The following is a 20,747-nucleotide window of genomic DNA, read 5'->3' as shown; positions in this document are numbered from 1 at the left end:
TCCCTTGCAGGGCTGTCCCTGCCAGGATTTTAACGCTCCTCTGCTCCTCAGCATGACAGGTACAAAAGAGCGATTCATTTTCAATCAGAAAGCTGCTCTTTTACTGGCCCCGTGCTGGAATTCTGATCATTTTGCTATTATACTTCTCGTTTTTAGCACCTCGGAAGACATGCGATAACTATATGTGCTGCTAATTGGTTCTTCACAGGATGCACATATGGATAAAAATGGCTTAATTAGAGTTGAGGGTTAACAGAGAGGGGCCACCGTTCAATGTTGGATCATAGTCTTTGAATGCAGAAGGTCCCAGATTTAACCCACTTTCTCAAGTGAAAAAGATCCGGTAGGACTAGACCAAGCTAGGGAAACAATGGCCCTCCAGATGTTACTAAACTACCCACCCCATCATCCCCTACCGTAAGCCAGGTTGGCTGGAGAGGAGGGAAACCAGAAAACAACAAAGGCTCGCCAACCAAGTGACAGAGGACGGGAAAAGATGTCTGAACCTGGAAGAGTTCCAAAGAGCTACTCAAAATAGGCTGAGAAATTTCCCGATCTGGCATAAGGCAGCTTCATATGTTCCTAACAGGGAGGTTGACTATTCAGCAAAATGAGCCAAGACGTCACAGTGCAAGGTACAATATCACAGGAGCCATGCTGCGCTAGAAGACTGCAACTATGGCCTTGACCTATGGTGCTGAAATTTAGAGAGCATAAACATTTGCTGCTGGAAGGCTAGAAATCCACCTGTTGCTATTTCCAGACAGAATGGCACAAACCCAGTTCCTCTAAGCACATTTGCCGGCCTCCGGTGTCTCCTCTCTGGGCAGATATATTCTTATCTGTTCAGCTTGGGTTTTTTGATATTATACCCCACTGTCTTTAAATGTATATGTGTTGCCACTAGCCCCTGGGTGGGCCGTCTGAGGCCATTACTCCCAGCCCCATCCATCCATCCATCCATCCATCCATCCATCCATCCATCCATCCATCCATCCATCCATCCATCCATCCAACCCTTCATCCATCCATCCATCCATCCATCCATCCATCCATCCATCCATCCATCCATCCATCCATCCATCCATCCATCCATCCATCCATCCATCCATCCATCCATCCATCCATCCATCCATCCATCCACCCCTCCCTCCCTCCCTCCCTCCAGCCAGCCATTATTAGATCCCTCCATCCATTATTAGATCCACCCATCCATCATTAGATCCCACCAGCTCTCCCTCCCTCCCTCCCTCCATCGTTAGATCCATCCATCCATCCATTCATCATATCCTAGCCAGTATAATATCCCAGCCATACTGGTCAGGGAACCATGAAAGCTCTCTAAAAAAAGCATCACCTTGCACAACTACATGCACACAACTTGAGTTTGCACCCATGTTAGTTCTGCTAGCACCGAGGCAGAAGTGCTCTTCTGGAAGGATTTCCACCAGCTCACTGCACATCTGGTTGTGCCCCCTCCCTCTCAATGCTCCCTCTCAATGTATTCCTGCGTGTCACACCCACTACACCCAACAGGCTTACACCTACACCGTTTCAGGTCCACCACACCGCTCCCCGAGCCTTGCTTGAAGTGAGCGAGCGAGGCCTGTGCCTTGGCATTGCCATTTACTAAATTGCTGTGGTAATAGTTAGCTATTCCCAAAGGGCGTGAGGCAAACTGTTAATTCACTAACATTTGTCAAAATACTGAGATTCTCTTTGGAGGGACGGTGCTATAGAACTGTGGCAGGTTATTATACCTTAAGAAAAGCAGGGGGGAAAAATACTATTTTGTCGCAGAGATCCTACTCCGATAACCACCACTGCACTTTTCATTAATATCTGGTGACAGATGTAGTTTACTGAGGAAAAGTCTATTACCTATCTCTAACATGAAGTTATCTCTTTCCTTTCAAACAGCATAATGACTGGATCCTTGCCCGCACATCGCTCACATACATCAGCTCATTGCTGGGTGCGAAATCATATCCTCCGCTTAGGTAACTATATTAAAGGACTCGCAAGGATGCGGGAAGAGAAAAAATGATGTCAAGAACATTGAGCAGAAAGATACAAAAATGGAGATAGAGGCAAAATGAAGTTAGAGAGATCTACTGGTGTAATGGGGTCACTGAACACACACAGGGACGCACAGTTTCTAAAAATACCAGGTCTCCCTACCAAGTTTGTAGCCCCTTGCTATTTGCAAAACTTACTTTGTTCTTGCAAGACAAGAGGAAGAAACAATACAGGCCACTGGATATTTTGCCCGCTAGATAGAAAGAACCTTTACTTTTGGAATAAAGGCTTATACACAGCATGTGTTCACATGAACCAGATCAGTTCAAAGTCAAGACAGCTGGTGGTCACAGCAGGGACACGAGCCAGAGGCCACCTGGGTTTACTGTACTACAGCATGTGGTCCAGTGAGATCCCATTGGCTCTTCTGGGAAAAGGGTCGCTAGGTATCCTTCCTTATAGGAACTGTTGGGTAGTTCCGTGGTTGAGGTCTCTCAAGCACTGAACTATCCAACCAAACTTTGACCAAACTCCGGGAGGGAGTGGAAGACAGGAGGGCCTGCCGTGCTCTGGTCCGTGGGGTCACGAAGAGTTGGACACGACTTAAGGTTGGCTATAACCAGTTGTCCAGACAAGAAAGGGGAAACTGGCTCACTGAAGCCAAGTCGGTGGCAGATGGAACAAACTGTACACGTGAAAGGAAGCGTTCCTGCTTGGCAGCAGATTGTATCTGCCCAGGAAGCCAGAGTCTCACCCCTGCTTACACACAAGGGAGTTCTATGCCTATAAGAAGGACAACCTAGGAAGAGACAGGTGGGGCTGCAAAGATGGCTCCCATCACCCTTGATCACCCGCCAGAGAAGGGTCTTTTGGATGAGGGAGAGTGTGAGAGAAGGCTCTTGACATATTTTGTTTTACGTCTTCTATCTTATGTCTTATAAATAAATGTTACATGAATAATGCTTAACGCAAAATTTCTGGTGTATAGTCTTCTTGTCAGTAGTCTGGCTGGGCTTGCTCTCTCTCTCTCTTTCTCCTCTCCTGGTCCCTCTCCATAGGGTATAAAGAACAGTAATCTATTTGGGTAACATAAATTGGGGTCACAGTAACAGGATCTGGGGACAGACCAGAGGAGGGTGAGACCTCGGGCAAGCTGCACAGTCCCGAGATGCCCCCAGAAGGAGGGAATGATAAACCATTTATGTGTATTCTCTACTTAGAAAACCCTGGAAAGGGTTGCCATAAGTGAGAATCAACTTGATGAGTGCGTTTATAATTATTATTATTATAAAGGCATTTATCATAAATGTTGAAATACATAAAATTAAAATAAATACAATGTATTCTACCCCACTTTGAGGCTGACAAATACAGGAGAAAGCTCCATGACCAGTGTTGCCAGACATCAGGCAAAAGGAGGACATGTCCTCCTTTTTAGTCTAATGTCCTCAGTCCGGCAAGCAAAGATAAAACCTTTAAAATGTAAGGCTTTTGTATATTTTATGTGATAATTTTGGATGGGAGGGAGAGAGGTGGAAGGACCCCACCTCCCTCTCTTTACCCGCCCCCACCCGTCTGCCTGCCCCCGTTACATGCCGCCAGCGCTGGAGTACAGCCTTCGCTCCCTCCCGCTGCTCAGCGATCCGCCATGCCCGGCCAGCCCACATGGTGCCCAGAAAGGCAGTGCGAGCAGAGCGCTACCTGCTGAGCCGGGCAGGAGCAAGCATCAATGAGAAGTCCCTTTCGGGGACTCCAACTCCCACATTCCCCAGCCTTGATCTTATGACCCTCAGGGGATGGAAGGCTGCCTCATTTGGTTTTGTCCGGCTGGGGCTGATTTAAGGGTACTATCTAATGCAGTGGTTCTTAACCTTTGTTACTCAAGTGTTTTTGAACTGCAACTCCCAGAAACCTCAGCCGGCAGAGCTGATGGTGAAGGCTTCTGGGAGTTGCAGTCCAAAAACATCTGAGTAACAAAGGTTAAGAACCAGTGAAATGATCAGAAGAAGATAAGAGTCAACAGCGACAACAATCCTTCTTGAACGCTGGCAGGTCTTCTCATTCTGATTGATTATCATGTCCTGGTTGGCTATTCTAGGTATTTTCCATAAACCAATTAGAAAGAAAGAAAGAAAGAAAGAAAGAAAGAAAGAAAGAAAGAAAGAAAGAAAGAAAGAAAGAAAGAAAGAAAGAAAGAAAGAAAGAAAGAAAGAAAGAAAGAAAGAAAGAAAGGGAGGGAGGGAGGGAAGGAAGGAGGGAGAGAGAGAGAGAGAGAGAGAGAGAGAGAGAGAGAGAGAGAGAAAGAAAGAAAGAAAGAAAGAAAGAAAGAAAGAAAGAAAGAAAGAAAGAAAGAAAGAAAGAAAGAAAGAAAGAAGTGTGGTCCCTGCCCAAAATCCTAAAGCAAGGACTGGTAAACCTTATTGAATGGTAAGTCAACAATGATGGAAATTCCATAAATTCCATGGGTCTACTCTAGTTGGAACCGTAAAAGGATGGAGTGGGGAGGTATTCTGAGAGATGGGAGAACCTATTTATGGGGGAGCATAGAGACTTCCCCCTCCCAATTTATGGAGGCCAAGAAGTCAGGGTGAGACATCTGTCCTTCTATGCTAGTCTAAAATCCTACCCGCAAGCTGGAGAGAGGCCTGTTCACAAGGGAGACAAAAGAAGAAAGCAATGGGCATTGCTATAGCTCTACCATAGAAGAGGAAGGGGAAAAATAGAGACGTTGGTGTTCTCATGGGTCAGATAGGGGCCCTGTGGAGAGCAGGAATGGGCAACCATAATCTGCTTCTGATGGTTGTTGTGGGTTTTTTCGGTCTCTTTGACCGTGTTCTGAAGGTTGTTCTTCCTGACATTTCGCCAGTCTCTGTGGCCGGCCTCTTCAGAGGACTGGAGTAACTCTGTCCTACTCCAGTCCTCTGAAGATGTCAGCCAACGAGTCAGGCGAAACATCAGGAAGAACAACCTTCCGAACACGGCCAAAGAGCCCGGAAAACCCACAACAACCATCGGATCCAAGCCACGAAAGCCTTCGAGAATATATAATCTGCTTCCTTCTAGTGGAGGCCATGGGGACTGAGCGAGGGGGTCGCCTCTACCCTCCTCTTATAAGAAAGGCCCGTACTATTCTTTGCACATGGCAGCTGGGTGGCTGGGATGGAGCTGAAGAAAACTGCCGCCTTGCCTAAGGCCACCTAGAGTTTCACAACTGAGGCAGGAACTGAACTGTGGAATCTCACATCTCACCCTCATGTGTCCTATGCTCTGCTGACCATAACCAAGAACCTCACCCCTCCACCCCACCCCAGGAACTTGACCTTATTAACCAGGATGGGGAAAAATAAAAGAACAAAGGGGTAGTCTGTCCACAAAAGGCTTCTGTCTCCATAGTTACTTGTTAGGCTGCAACGAGGGAAATCGGAGTTAGGCTTCTAATATCTTTAAAAGCTGCTATCCATCAGAGAGAGAACGGATGTTTGCCCAGATCATCAAGGGAAGGCAAGGGGGAGAAGCAATGGTCCATGCAGGTTCTTAGAGGCCTACCCCCTTACAAGGTTTGACAGATGTAAAGCATCAGCATTGTGTTGCTTTAAGTAACGCAACAGCTCCTGGAAAGACATGGAGCTAGCAAGCATGTCCTTCGTTGCTCCTGGTTCATCAAGAGCGGCTTCCCTCGGGAGACTTTGTGGAACGCTCAACTGAAAATAGCCAGTTAGCGGCCGATAACCAGAAAAGCAGGTTTTTATAGAAAGATGCTGCCAGAATGGAAGAAGGAAGGAAAGAAAGAAGGCCCTCACTCACATGGCTCTCATACTGTTTAAAATGTTCAAAAAACTTCTACCTCTCATTGTAAGACAGAATTGAAAAAGACAAATCAGCCTAATTTACAACCTTCTTAGGCCTAATTCAGAAACAAGGACAATTAGAGTTTCTAAGAACAAGGATTAACCATAAAAATTAAAACAAACTAACAAACCAACCCATATACAGTACAAAACCTAGAGATGAGGAAGATATTGTTTACATCTTTATCTTTTACATCTAACACCAAGGAAACCGTTCCTGTTCTAAATAAGTGTCTGTCATCAGTCATGGACTGGATGTGGGCAAACAGACTTGAGTGTAATTCAGATAACAGAGGTGATTCCGGTCAATTGAAATGCAGATCTGGGAATAGGGATTCAGACTGTACTGGTTGAAGTTACACTACCACCCCGGAAAACCCTGGTTTGCTGTTTGGGAGTCCTCCCGGACTCATCTTGGAGCCTGGAAGCCCTGGTCTTGGTGGCAGCTAGGAGTTCATTTGCGCTAGCTGTGCATGTTCCTTGAGACGTCTGATAGGGCGACAGGAACAAATGTTGCATCCCATTTGGATTACTGTGCTCTATATGGGACGACCTTTGAAGACCGTTTGGAAACTTCAGCTGGCCCGAAATGCTGCAGCCAGAGTGTTGATCTGGGCTGGTTAAAGGGAGTAGGTGATTCTCCTGTGACAGGAGCTTCACTGGCTACTGGTCCATTTCTGAACCCAATTCAAGGTGCTGGCGATCATTTATAAAGACCTATCTGGTCTGGTGCGTGGTGCAGTGGTGGCGCTGCGAGTTAAACCGCAGAAGCCTCTGTGCTGCAAAGTCAGAAGACCAGCCGTCGTAAGATCGAATCCACACAACAGAGTGAGCTCCCGTCACTTGTCCCTGCTCCTGCCAACCTAGCTGTTTGAAAGCATGTAAAAATGCGAGTAGGTAAATAGGTACCACCTCGATGGGAAGGTAACAGCGTTCCGTGTCTAGTCATGCTGGCTACGTGACTACTGAAACTGTCTTCAGACAAACGCTGGCTCTATGGCTTGGAGACGGGGATGAGCACCACGCCCTAGAGTCGGACACAACTGGACTAAATATAAAGGGGAACCTTTACCTTTACCTATATGGTCTGGGCTTGCTGATGGATTGTATCTCTCCACATAATTCTGCTCAGGTCTGAAGATCCTCTCAGTTTTATCACCTTTACAAGTATATTTGACAGAGACTCAAGAATGGGCCTTCTTGGTGGCTGCCCCCAAGGTTAAGGAATGCCCTCCCCTGGCCCCCTCTCTCCCCTCATTTTGGTCACAACCAGAAAGATTTTTGGTCCACCAAAAAGTAGATATTAAATATCTAATTTCAACATAGCTGGTTGCCTTACATTTGCTGCCAGTGTTTCCTTTTTAATATTTTTTAATGTTTTCATACTTTTACATCTGTTTTTATATGATGGCATTAGTGTTTCTATGTTCAATAACTTCAGTGTTTTTGTATGTTGCTTTTAATTTCTGTCTCTTTGAATGATCCGTGAGTGACCTTGAGTCCAGTCCCTGGGAGAAAGGCGGCACAGAAGTGATGTAAATAAATCAATCAATAAAATTTAAAATACAAATCAATCTAATTTGAACTTTCCTCAAATGGAGCACAATTGTTTCTCACTTTTCCGCAGTTTTAAATTGTGTGATGCAGTTCTCCTACACATGCAGAATGTACAAACATATGTTACAGGAGGTGCACAGATTAGAAATAAGGCACAAAAAAGGTTCATTTTAAGAAAACTTTCTTGTATCAGAAAAAACGAGGACTCGAATAATAATTTATGTGGATATAAATATATGCACATGAATGTGGGCTTGCTAAGATGGAATGAAATGGCTTTATGCTCGAAACAATGCGAGTATATTGGACAGACGAAAACATTTACCATATTTTTCCGTGTATAAAACAACACTTTTTCCTTAAATAATTTGAGGGGGGAAATGGAGGGTCATTTTATACATGGAAGGCAGCTCTTTACCGCTGCCTTTTGTGAAGGGACAGGGCTTTAGCAAAAAGGAAGGGGAGGCATTGCTCCCTTCCTTTTTGCTAAGCTCCGTGCCTTTGCAAAAGGCAAGGAAAAGTGGCAGTCATTTTGACAGTCGCTTTCCTTGCCTTTTGCCAAGGCACGGGGCTTGGCAAAAAGGGAGTCCTTTGATTCCTGCTTTTTCTAATTTGGGTGTTTAGAAAAGGGGGGGTTGTCTTATACTTTGGGTCATCTTATAAACGGAAAAATATGGTAACCAACTTGTTCTTTAAAATCCAGTTTTTTTTTTTTTAAACCTGCTGAATAAAACAACAGTGTCAGGGCTTGATAAATCAAGTCTGGTAGATCAGTTCACAAGATGGCTGCCAGAAGAACTTGTGGCTTTCCAAAGGACAACCGCCTGCCTAGCTTTGTGAGGCTAGGGGAGTTGACGCTGTGCCTTCAGATGACAATAGGAACATAAGAGAAGGAAAACATGGAAGAAGGAAGGCTTTCTACGGCCCTTTAGTCCTCCTCAGGCATAACTTCCTCAAAGTAGATAGAAACAGAATAATTAGCTCACTTACAGCGGTGTCCTCCACACCTTGCCACTATTTTTCAACCCCCAGGATGTGTGCCACCTGAGCAACCTCCTTCATTCTGCCTATTAATTGGGCCGGCCTTTTGTTTTAATCACGCAGTGCTGTGTTGCAAGTCTCTCAACAGACACGTTCTTTCCTTTCCCAGTCAAGCAGGCAGAATTTCTAAAAGAGGCCAGCTTGCTTTGTGCAGAGTCCTGAATTACATACACGAAGTATGAGGTAGTGACTTAGCCCAACAGCATTTACATAAGATCCGCTTGAGGAATTCAGGCTCTATGAGTTCCAATAGCAGATGATCTAAGTTTTGCGTGTGTCAGACTAAGGCATGAAATCGGAACAAGATCCATCCGCTCTCGTACTACTTCTAGGCTGGTGAGGTGGTTCTTGGCTATCAAGATGCACAATAAAATGTATTTTTGAGAGGGAGAAATGCATTACTTTTAGGTGTGAGAAGATTTCTCAAAAATGAAAGAGCCACGTGAAAATATTACAGATAAAGGGGGTTTTAAAGCATGTACAAGGCACAGAAAATGATATATTTGTTCACAATATGCAGTTCAGCAGGAGTGCAAGAGGAAAAAGCTCGTTTTGAGCACCAACATGAAGAAAATGAGGGCAGACTTGGTTATCTAGGGCTTGCCATTCTCTGCACCACCTACGCCTGGTGTGGGAGACTTCCAGAAGCCCACACACCCGGCCCCGAATCTTACAGGGCTCTACCTATTCCTATACCACCCTCACCCATAAAATATTTCCCTTCAGAAGTCAGTGACCATCTTGCTAATTTGAGAAGATGACGGCGGAACCTAAACCTCCAACAACAGTATAAAGTGCCCCTCTTGTAGCTCACAGATAAATCCAGCATTCTGTAAGTGACGGTAATGAGAGAGATATTTATGGGGGGGGGGGGAACGGAGGAGCTTGATAAATTCCTCTTCTACATTTTCAGAAATCTAAAATTATAGTCTTTGGCAAAGCATGGAAACTCTTTTCTTAGTCTTTCAATGGCAACTCTATCCAGCAGGTCAGAGAGTTTAAGTATTTGGGTGTCTTTTTTCATTACAGACGCACCTGGTAGACTCACCGGCAGACAGCGATTAAGCCAGTAAAGCTTTCAGCACAGGCTATCTTGCGCTTCCAATGTACTTGGAGCCATGGCGCTGCAGATTTTTAATGCCAAATCTGCAGCACTGCTTCTCTAGGGTGTCCCCATCTGGATGTCTGCCTTCCACGGCTCCGTGGAAAGGGTCCAATCGACGTTCCTGTACAAAATCTCTGGACTGCCCCATTGTGTCTCCTAGGCAACCCTATGCCAAATCTGGAGGTTTCTAATGAACTGGTAAGGCTTCCAGTATGTTCTGGGGTTGGACTGCTTATCTGCAGCCCAAGGATCGCCCTAGCTAAGTACAGAAAAGTTCATGACCTGAAAATTGGCCACTAACTGATGAGCTGCAAATCCTCACTTCCTTCTTTCCTCCACTGGATAAACTTAGCATTTCCTAAGATAGTGGGATATTTTCTTTCAGTCTCAAACAGAGTTACCATATTTCTATGAATATCTCTGTACAATTTGTGTGCATTTTCCATAAGTTGCATGAACTATGCAGCTAAACTGCTGCCTTGCTTCAGAACCAGAAGCACCAAATGGATTATTAGCTTCCTTTTGATCAATCAGCCAGTCTTTCTGCCATCAGTGAGGGGGAAAAAGCGAATTGTTTGGTTCTCACACTGGAGGCAAGAAATCTCCTCAGGGTTAACAAACACTCTACAGATTGTCTTGATGTATCGAGACAGTCTGTCTTGTCGAAAATGCATAACTTAGAGGATTCCATTCCAGCTTTTCGATTTCATTCCCCAGTCCGCTGATCATACGGCAATGGAACTTAATACAGTGGTGCCTCACTTAGTGATCGCTCCGTTGAGCGATGAAATCACTTTGCGATGGACTTTTGGCCATCACTGGAGCAATGTCCTCTATGGCTAAAATTCGCTTTGCGATGATCGCGGGGAAGCGTTCATGGCAAAGCGAACTTTTTTAAACAGCTGATCAGCGGTTCCAAAATGGTCGCCTCAAAAAAATGGTCGCCGCTGTTTTGCCTCGCTGTAGAGGCACCCAAAATGGCCACCGCTATGGAGGAATTTCGCTTTAAGGTAAGTTTTTAGCCCACAGGAACGTATTAAACGCATTTTAATACATTTCTATGGGCTTTTTAAAATCGCTTAGCGATTAAATCACTTAGCGATGTTTTTTCCGGAATGGATTAACATCGCTAAGTGAGGCACCACTGTAATCTGCATAATCAAGAAATCCAAGATCTAATAGGCAAATCCCAATTCGCGATCGGTGAGCCACTCTTTGACCTGGCAAAGAGGCTTGTTGTCCCACCTCCTTCCAGGCGTGGCGGGTCGATCGCAAACTCTGGATAGGAAGGATTGCGGAGCCGGTGGCAGCGGCGAAATTGTGACTGGACGGTCTGACCCCCGGGGGGGCTCGTTATCACCACCTGTGCGGGGGTATTCATATACAAATATGAATACCTCCATCTCTAATATATATATATTCATAGTTATAAACAGTACACACCCTTCCCCATTGCCCATTCCTGAGCATTAGGCATATGGATCTTTGATATGGCATGTCCATTTAGCAGTGCTATCCACTATGTAACCATTCGTCTACTTACATATCCCTGCATCTGACAACATTTGGATGCTGAAAATATCCAGACCAGGATAACTATGTCTTACAAGGAGGTATAAATAAAAGTATTGCCAGGCATATTAGAAAGGCATTAAAATTCAACCATGTATTTACCTGCTGGATGTATCTAGGAATAATCCATCAAATGATCCTTGAAGTATGCAGTCCTAACCTGGATGCCCTCTAACTGTAGTTTACCTGTTAGAAACAGAAATACAATAAAGAGATCAGCCTCTTTAATTATTTCTTCTTGCGAAAAGCACACCACCAATAGCAGAAACGTCAATTTCTTCTTTGGAAGCCAAGCTACCTGCTGATCTAGTTGAATTATAAACCGTAGCAATCTCGCACGGGAAAAAAAAGGTTCACTCTTGGGATTACATTATATTGTGTGTTCATTAAAATCTCGAAGCTACAAGTGGATAGATGAACCTGCGGGCACGGAAGAAGCAAAACATCACAGAATGCAGCTGAACATTCAACATAGCAGCTTGTTTTCCCAGGGAATGTACATGTTGCTAAAGTGGATTAATTAATTCTTGGATTTGGGAAAGAGGATGGGGGTGGAGGTGAATGTGAAGGCCAAGAAAGAACTGCTCAATGACTTAGGTACAGCATCTGGTTGCAAAGCTAGAGATTGGGAGTTTGATTCCCCCACGATGCCTCCTTGACAATGACCCATAGGGTCCCTTCCAGCTCCTGCAGTTTGAAGATTATTATTATTATTATTATAGTATTATATTATTTGTAGAGCACCTAAAATTGGGTCCAAAAGTCAGACAGGTTTGAATTTCGGATCTTTTTAATTGCCCCAACACTTATCAAAACCATAATGTTTCCACCTGGTTTTGTTTTTCCATCATGAGTGGAACATCAGGGCAAATTCTGAAAGATTTATGGTTAGCGGAAAGGGAAGCTGACATGACAACCTATCTCAAACACTGCATCACAAGAGATGTGTGTTTTTTTTTCAGCTTCAGGGATCCAGATGTACAATTACATCCTAGTTAAGATAGGAACCTGCTTTAGTCATTTCAACCGTGCTTCCCTCCCTAAACAGACACAGAAATCAAGGATCTGTTACAAAACAACGGTATAAAACAGCATCAATACAGTGCAGTAGAGTGTATTTGAGTAAGTACTGTAGGTTTTGTGTCCATGTAGAGCTTACATCATTAGTTTATGTTATGATCAATATCCCATACTAACAGTCTACATAGTCTGCAAGCACAGACTAGCACAGCTACCTCTTCCAAAACTACAATTATGATTAGAGATGGGGGGTTTGTTGTTGTTTAGTCATTTAGTTGTGTCCGACTCTTCGTGACCCCATGGATCAGAGCATGCCAGGACCTCCCGTCTTCCACTGCCTCCCGGAGTTGGGTCAATGTCATGTTGGTCGCTTCGGTGACACTGTCCATCCATCTGATCCTCTGTCGTCCCCTTCTCCTCTTGCCTTCACACTTTCCCAACATCAAGGTCTTCTCCAGGGAGTCTTCCCTTCTCATGAGATGGCCAAAGTACTGGAGAGAGATGGGGGTATTCCTATACAAATACAAATATCCCTGTGCAGATGAACTCAACGAGGGGCTGGCCCCTGCGGCCAGCCCATCTACTCATGTGTCTGCCACTGGTGGCCTTGCTCATCCTTCCAATTGCTCCTGGAGCTATGCTCTCTTCCTGCTCAGCTAGCAACTCGACAGCCATGCAGGGAGACTCGTCCTCCCTCCCACTGTCTGGAGTGGCCAGGAGAGCATGAAGAGAGCGGTGCTCCAGGAGCAATGGGATGGATGAGTGAGGCTGCCACCGCTTCTGGACACACGAGTGGACGGGCCAGCTGCAGCGGCCGTCCCCTGGTTAAATCCAACTGCGCAGACTTAACCCCATCTCTAATTATGATCAATATGTTACTCTTAGGGGTGCTAGCTGATTAATTTGATACACTCGAAAAACCACAGCTATCCTTGCGGAAACAGTATGAAAAGGACACACAAAACCTTAGGAAGGCAGCAATGAAGGAATTAGAAAAGGATGTGTCACTGGAAACCAAGCCCAAGATGATTCGCAGACTTGCCTTTCTGATCATCATATATCGGTGTGAATGTTGGAGAGTTAAGAAAGATGACGGGGCAAAATGGTTCATCTGATTCAAACAAATAATGTTCACACAGGAAAAAATTGGAAAGCAAAATACACCAATTTCTGTTAAAAAGACCTCTTTTTTTTGCTCAAAACACACTTCCAAACACTTGTTAAAAAAAGAAATGGTTAAAATGCATACAAACTCTCTCATCATCTTGGCCAGTGGGGAGAAAAATATGGAAAAGTTTTGTTATCACTAGTGAGAATGAAGCAAGGGAAGATTCTAGAAGTCTCCCACACCTACTTTCAACACTTCATGACTGGCAACAGGTGCAGGATTTCTAGACTGCAACGATTATTCAACTCATGCTTTCGCTTACGTTTTGAAAAGCGCTGGCCAGAATGCGCGGCAGGGGTAAGAGCCTGCAACTAACTCAAGTGTCTGTCTATTAAACCATTTGAATAAATAAATAAAAATGCAGATAAAAAGCATGTAGAATGTTACACATAAAATGATTAGCATACCAAAACATAACTAAACTAAATACAGTAGAACTCCCATATTGGCGGAATCTGCATCCATGGCTTAACTTATTCACAGTATAAAATTTAAAAATTTTTAAATTTAAAAAGAACTCCGAAATACATGTTTACATGATGCACCTACCAAAACTGGACACTAGAAGGAACCAGAGACTATGTTATATAGATAATCGGCCACCATTTTCACTTAGTCTCTTGCCAGTCTGAGGCGATTCCCTTTACCTCCCAAGCATCTTTAATGCCAGCCCCTCCCCTCGGTTATTGTCCTTAAAGGTTGGAGGGAGAAAGAACCTTGGGTCCAACAGATTATAGGGTTCTCTATTATCAGCAGTTTTCAGCATCTGCGAGAACGCTTGGAACGGATCCCCCACCGATACAGGGTTCCTACCTGTATAATAGTAAAGAGCTGTTAAATGTAAACTCTTTAAAACGTATCAACCACTGTGTCCAGGAAAGAAAATCTGCAAGTCAACCTGATTGTCTTTGCCTTTAATTTTAGCATTTCTGGTTTCACTACTAAGCTAGAACTTTTCGTTTTAAGTCTCTTTAATTAAGCATGAAGAAACCTCATTCTAAATCCATCACCGGTATAATTTGCACTACAGAGAAGTTGGGTACAATATAATTAGTCCATAAATGCATCACAATAATTTATTCTTGGTTTAAAAGGATGAACAGTCATGGCCTCCTAACAAGATGAGCAAAAGGGAGCCAGGAACACCTTCCCGCTCTTATTAATTCAGTTATTCTACCTTTGGTGTACCTTTTTCCTCCCCTGCAATGTGAATTCTCCACCAAGAAAGGCAGGGGAATATTCAAGGCCTTTTGACTCACCAGGAGATGTAAAGGCTCGGGCAAAGCAACAAGAATTTTTTTTTTGCATTATTGCATTTGCATTATTATGATTAACACTCCTCTAAAAGAAATTCAGCAATATTAATTACAGGAATAGTAAGATCCAAATAGCCATAAATCATTAGACAGCATAATGTAAACTCCCTGAAACCTTATCAAAAACTAATTTTGCATGACTTTCTTCCCTGCTATGGCATTTCTACTTCATTTATACAGGGTCTGTTGATGTAACAGTAGGAATAGCCTCTGCGTGACTGAGAGGCACAAAAAAAATAACCTGCAGGTAAAATTGATTACTTTTCTTAAAAACTACTTTGGTGTAACAGAGAATTTCTGGAGAGCAGAAAGATATTTTGGAGAATGCAAAGATAGCTAACGCACATTCCAATATACTGTATGAAGGTATCTGGAAAAATCTTTCTACCTTTCATAATATGCATGATTATGTATTCTCTAGATCAGAGGTCCCCAACCCCTGGTCCATGGCACGGTGCCGGTCGGTGGACTGAGCCAGACCAGGCAGAGGAGAAAGACCCCCTACCCCCGCACGCGCTCCACCCCGCACAGCCCACTTGCGCCTGCGCCCACATGAGCATTCCCCCACCCCTTCGTGCATGCGCACGAGTGGCCCCTAAGCATTGCAACACCCTTTGCGCATGCGCATGAGTGCACGCGTATCTGCATGACCGCTATGCCGCCTTTTGCGGATGTTCATGAGCGTGTGCACGCCCGCACATGAGAGAGAGCACTCCATGCATGCGCATGAGTGCAGGGGGTGCCCTGCCTTCCCCAGCTGGTCCGTGAGGCTAAAAAGGTTGGGGACCACTGCTCTAGATACAAACAGTAGTGCATTGAGCAAACTTATATTGGTTTTTTCCCCACACAAAGTAGCACAGTTGCAGAAGACCCAGCAGTTAGCTGAGCCTAATTAACAAAGTGCTGGTTATGTGCCCGCTAGTTAATTAGCCTCCATTAGCTGCTGTAAAGTCCACAGCTGCATTATCACAGGTTGAAAAACCAACCGGAATTCAACAATTTGACAACTATACACAATATTGCGAATACATATATGATATGAAGGAACTTTTATTGGCATATCACCACCACATTTCCTTGGGAAAACTTGTTTTATTTTATATTTTAGATAATTAAATAATAGGCACAAAGACTTCAATATAGAGTAGGAATGCAGTATCAGTGGGGGGTTGGTTCCCCTCCCCCCCCCCAGATGCTGAAAATCACGGAAGTATTGAAGGTAGAGATGGGCATGAATTAAAAAACAAATCATCAAATTTGTTTAAAAAGTGCTAATTCGTTGATTGATATTCGTATGAATCAATGCCCCAAGAAATAAATACGAATCAATGAATTTTTAGCAATTTTTGATCTGTTGTTTGTTGGGCTATATAATGCCCCCCAGGCACTTAGAGACACCAAAATCATACAGAAGCTTCTACTGACACTCCTCTACAAATCGTCTGCATTTGGTGAACATTGGGTTTCCCCAAGTCAGCTGCTAAACGGGACTTTCCGGGGGGGGGCACTTTGTGGATGTATAACTTAGATATCTGAAACTCAGTCTTCACCAAACTTAGAGGAATTGTAGAGGAGAGCCAGAGGAAGCTTCTACATGATTTTGATGTTTCTAGGTGCCTGGAAGGAATTTGTCTGGGGGAGCCCTATTTGTGGGTGTGTCACCTTGGTGTCTGAACTCCAAACTTCACTAAACTTGGAAGGCTTGTAGGGGAAAGTCAGGGGAAGCGTTCCTGCAAGTCTCGTGTCCCTAGGTCGGGGGTGGTGGTTATCGGGTTTTAAAGGAAAAAATGAATCAACAAATCAACTCATCAAGTTGTGATTCATCAATTTGTCATAAAAATAATAAATTCATTATTGATCCACCTTGATGAATCACGAAACAAAACAAATCACAATTTTTCTGATTTATGCTCATCTCTAAACAAAAGCTATACATTGCATGATTTTGGTTCCCTCTAGTAATCAGTTTGGGTAAATACACCCTGGAAATACATGAAAATACGTTTTTTCTTGGGAATTTATTTAGTATTGTCAGGCAGCAGATGGAGGGGTCCTACTGTATAGTCCTACATTCAATATGCTCAAACAGTTGAATATGTGACAAGAGATTTTTTTTAAACCATGGATTTGCTTGATCTATATTTGCCATGTAAAGAATAGTAGTTAATTTTTTCATTCTCAAAATATAGGGAGTCTCAATTCCAGGATATGCACTGTTTGTGCAAATTTGCTAAATTTGTGTAAAATAAAATCAGTCTCGTTCTCATTTTTTTTTCTCTTGTCGCGAATGCTGCTAGGAGAGTAACTCCGTGCTTCCTCGTTGTAAGTAAGTCTGAGACAGATTTACATATCTAACCTGTATTATTGACAGTGCATGAGGATTTTCCCCCCTGCTGTGAATTTTAATGCATTTTAGTGGTAAAGGTGCGGGCCCTTAGCAAATGGTAGGCTTTCCTTGCATTATATGATTGCCTGTATTGCAGGTATGAACAAATCTTGCTAAATTACTTGATGTCGGTGAGACAGGCTGACTGTTGAGAGTTCTTTAGTATATCCAAAATTGCTCATCTCCAGCACAAAAAATACAATAACAAGCACTTTGTATGCATACAGCTTGTATCCTTCTTTTTTGCAAAGCCAAGCACACACAAAGAAAGAAAGCATCTCTAAAATATAAAAACTCGCCATGCAAGGTTTCCAGGTTTTTAGAAGTCTATGCTGTGCTGGGAAATCTGCATAACTTCCACAAAAATCATTACAATAAATGCAAAAAGATTCTGACTGAGACCAGCAGAAAATATCTCAATGATGAGAAAAAAACGTTTCACAAGCAAGAATGTACATCCCTAATCTCTTCTTATCAACCACATCTGGTAACACCAGGTTGCTATGCTTGTTATGACTAAATGTTAGCAAGAACTATGCGACAGAAAGAGCTGAACAGATTGCTTCGGAAGCTGGTGGACACTTCTTTACTTAAGGCTTTTAAAACAATGTTTGGATGGCCATTTGCCTTGGATGCACTTGCCGTGATTAATGTGGGGCCATTCACTTCCAAGAGAAGACTTCCTGGAAAAGACCCTGATATTGGAAAAGCATGGAGGCAAGAGGAGAAGGGGATGACAGAGGATGAGATGGCTGGACAGGGTCATCGAAGCGACCAACATGAATTTGACCCAACTCCGGGAGGCAGTGGAAGACAGGAAGGCCTGGCCAGCTCTGGTCCATGGGGTCACGAAGAGTTGGACACGACTTACTGACTAAACAACAAAATTCACTTCCAAAACTTACACAAGAAGCATAAATAGGTAAAGTGGATCTGAAACAATTGAACACATGATTGTGGGACAGAAGGAGGAAGCCATAATGGTTTAGGACCTTGCTACCTGTCTGAGGGCCTCTCCCTCAAAATGTCTAAGTGTCCCATTCATACCTCAATTAATGGGGTGCTGTGGGTGGTGATCTTGAGGGAAGCCCAAAAAATCTCACTTGAAACTGACCCTTCTCTATGGTCCTCACAGGCTTTTTATGGCCTTACCCCAGAGCAATCTTGCCAATTGACTGGGCTTTTCTCTTTGTTTTGTTTTTTGCTAATGAACCTAATTTGTTTTTGCCACCTAATATTATTGTATTTATTATATACCGTATATACCGTATTTTTCGCTCCATAAGACGCACCTTTCCATAAGACGCACCAATTTTTTAGGAGAAGAAAACAGGAAAATATAAACTGTTTTCTTCGCTCCATAAGACGCACAGACTTTCCACCCCCTGTTTTGTGGGGGGAAAAGTGCGTCTTATGGTGCGAAAAATACGGTATTTTTAAATATGTTGGTCTTAATTTTTAAAAAAGTCATTTTATTTTTACATTATGTTTCATCTTTACTATGTATGTATGTATGTATGTATGTATGTATGTATGTATGTATGTATGTATTTATTTATTTATTTATTTATTTATTTATTTATTTATTTATTTATTTATTTATTTATTTATATACTACTCATTTGTCAGCCAAGGCCACTCTGGATGGTTTACAGCAATATAAACAACAACAATGACAGAGTAACAAGATATAGAACAGCTAAGAAATAAAATGTAAGAAATACAGAACGAATAATGCTATTGGGAGTTGTTTGTATTGTGTTAGTATGATTTGTTTGCCGGCCGGAGTGGTGACCGTGCCTCTAGTTGGGCAGAATGAATGAATGAATAGTTATAAACACATCTCCCCCTGCCAGGGATGATATTATCCTTCCAAAGGCATAATTTATGCAACAAGATCCTGACAGTTTTGTACTGCCTATCCTTACATATACAAGTATATCCCCTTCTGTGATGCAGCCTCTCAGAATATCTTCCCTACATCGTCCCTATATCTTTCAGGCCTCAAGATTTTTCAGTCTTCTTTGAATATTTTCAGAATATTCCAATGAAAATATTTGGGGGGGCACGCTATTCCTTTTAGTACTGTATTCTTATGTTTTGACAGGAATGTCTTTTCATTTACAAACAAAACTGCATTTTACACAAAGCAAAATGGTTTGTTTATGGGTGGAATACATTTAAGAAGAACGAAGGAAGAGACATCTTGGAGGAGCTAATCCAGAGTTATGTTCCTACTATGGCCAACCAGTAGTGTAACAATAGCTTGTACCACAACCATCTTCTAAGTTGAATCCCTCAACATTGGCATGGGGACCCAGGGCAGGGCAGTGAACAGAGATCAGTCATATGACTAGTTGTGCAAAGCTGGGGGTCCCACCATTGGCGGGGAGGAACTTCTGTACAATTTCCTTGCATTTTTTTTTCATTGTGTCTAAAGAAGTGGATTCTGATCCTCAGAAATTCAAACTGTGTTTGTTTTTAAGGTCCCAGAATGTACTTTTGTTTTGTCTGATATGTTCAAGGACCCTCCATTTTTATGACCCACGCCTTCAAACCACTGGAATGGATGCATTACAAGCACAGCATAGACTGTACACTATGTTCTTACAGACACTAATGTTTATTGTGCTACTTAGAAAAAGAGATGTCCTTCTTACCACACTCAACATCACATGATTCTGTAGATAAACACGCTTCTCTCTATATAACAGAAGGTGTTACAAGTGCCACTCTGTGGTGCACCAAAGAGGTGGCAAATGTTAACTGGGAGAGGGCAATGCTCAGAATCCCACCGGTGGTATTGTCACAGGCTGTGCTGGTTGTTTTTTTTTTATGTCGTTGTTGTTGTTTTCGTTTTGCTTACTGTACTTCATAACAATATCTTTCCCAGAGCTGTAACTAGCGATTTTGACATTTGAGGCAAGTGCCCTCAAATCAACTTTGACGCAAAAATAATACACAAAGTAATTACAGTCCTGAACGTTTTGCCAGCATCTCCTCTCCTTTGCAGGTGAACAGAAGCACTGTCAAGGCTGAAAAAATGAATCAAAAGTGTGTGCGTGCGTGTGAAACAGAGAAGAGAGAGAGAGAGAGAGAGAGATCAGCCCACCATGGCTAAAATCCAATAGTAAGACACAACTAGAATAGGTCCATTGGATTGTTGGAACATATTGAGGAGCTGGTTCCCTCAAATTCCCATTGATTCAATGGGACTGCTCCGGTTATGACTTACAACTGGATTCTAGCCGTCACAGGTTAATGAGCTGACTTCCTGTCAATTCAGCCCAGGGGACTTGTCCTGGGAAGACCTTCTGCAGATGCTGTCAGCCTCCGGAGCTACGAGGCTGGCTGTTGCTAGGTGTCCTGGCCCAAACGCCACGCGCTCAACTTCAGAGTTCAAACATGTGGACACTTTATCCACAGTTGCAATACGGGCTTGCGGAATCCCTCCTCCCTAGAATATCGGTCAAGGGATATTCACCGGTCTTTGGGTACCTTCACCCCTAGTGGGATTATCAGTTCACCCCGCTGAGAGTCTCCACAGTTCTAGTCTGCCAGAGTCGGACTTCACCTGGCTCAGAGAAGGTTTGCATTGTCCTTGAAAGAGGTTTCAATGGACCAGCCCATTCTCTCCCCCCCCCCCAGGTCCTTGCCTATCCAAGATAATGACCTTGGAAGGCTCCACTGCCAGTCACCCAGTGTCCTTCAGGCA

At 43.4% G+C, this 20,747-nt stretch overlaps 1 long non-coding RNA gene across 2 annotated transcripts in view; it reads right to left on the bottom strand.

The window, feature by feature from the left end:
- Positions 1-11,253: 11,253 nt before the first annotated feature.
- The window catches only part of LOC144588098 (uncharacterized), a 689,650-nt gene continuing 680,156 nt past the window's right edge, over positions 11,254-20,747 (bottom strand). For both annotated transcript variants that reach the window (XR_013543444.1, XR_013543443.1), the window contains one exon: positions 11,254-11,328. This is a non-coding gene — a long non-coding RNA (uncharacterized LOC144588098). The remainder of the gene's footprint in view (positions 11,329-20,747) is intronic.

The sequence above is a fragment of the Pogona vitticeps genome, chromosome 3 (genome assembly GCF_051106095.1).
Source record: "Pogona vitticeps strain Pit_001003342236 chromosome 3, PviZW2.1, whole genome shotgun sequence".
NCBI lineage: Eukaryota > Metazoa > Chordata > Lepidosauria > Squamata > Agamidae > Pogona > Pogona vitticeps.
This window is presented reverse-complemented; position numbering and strand designations above follow the sequence as displayed.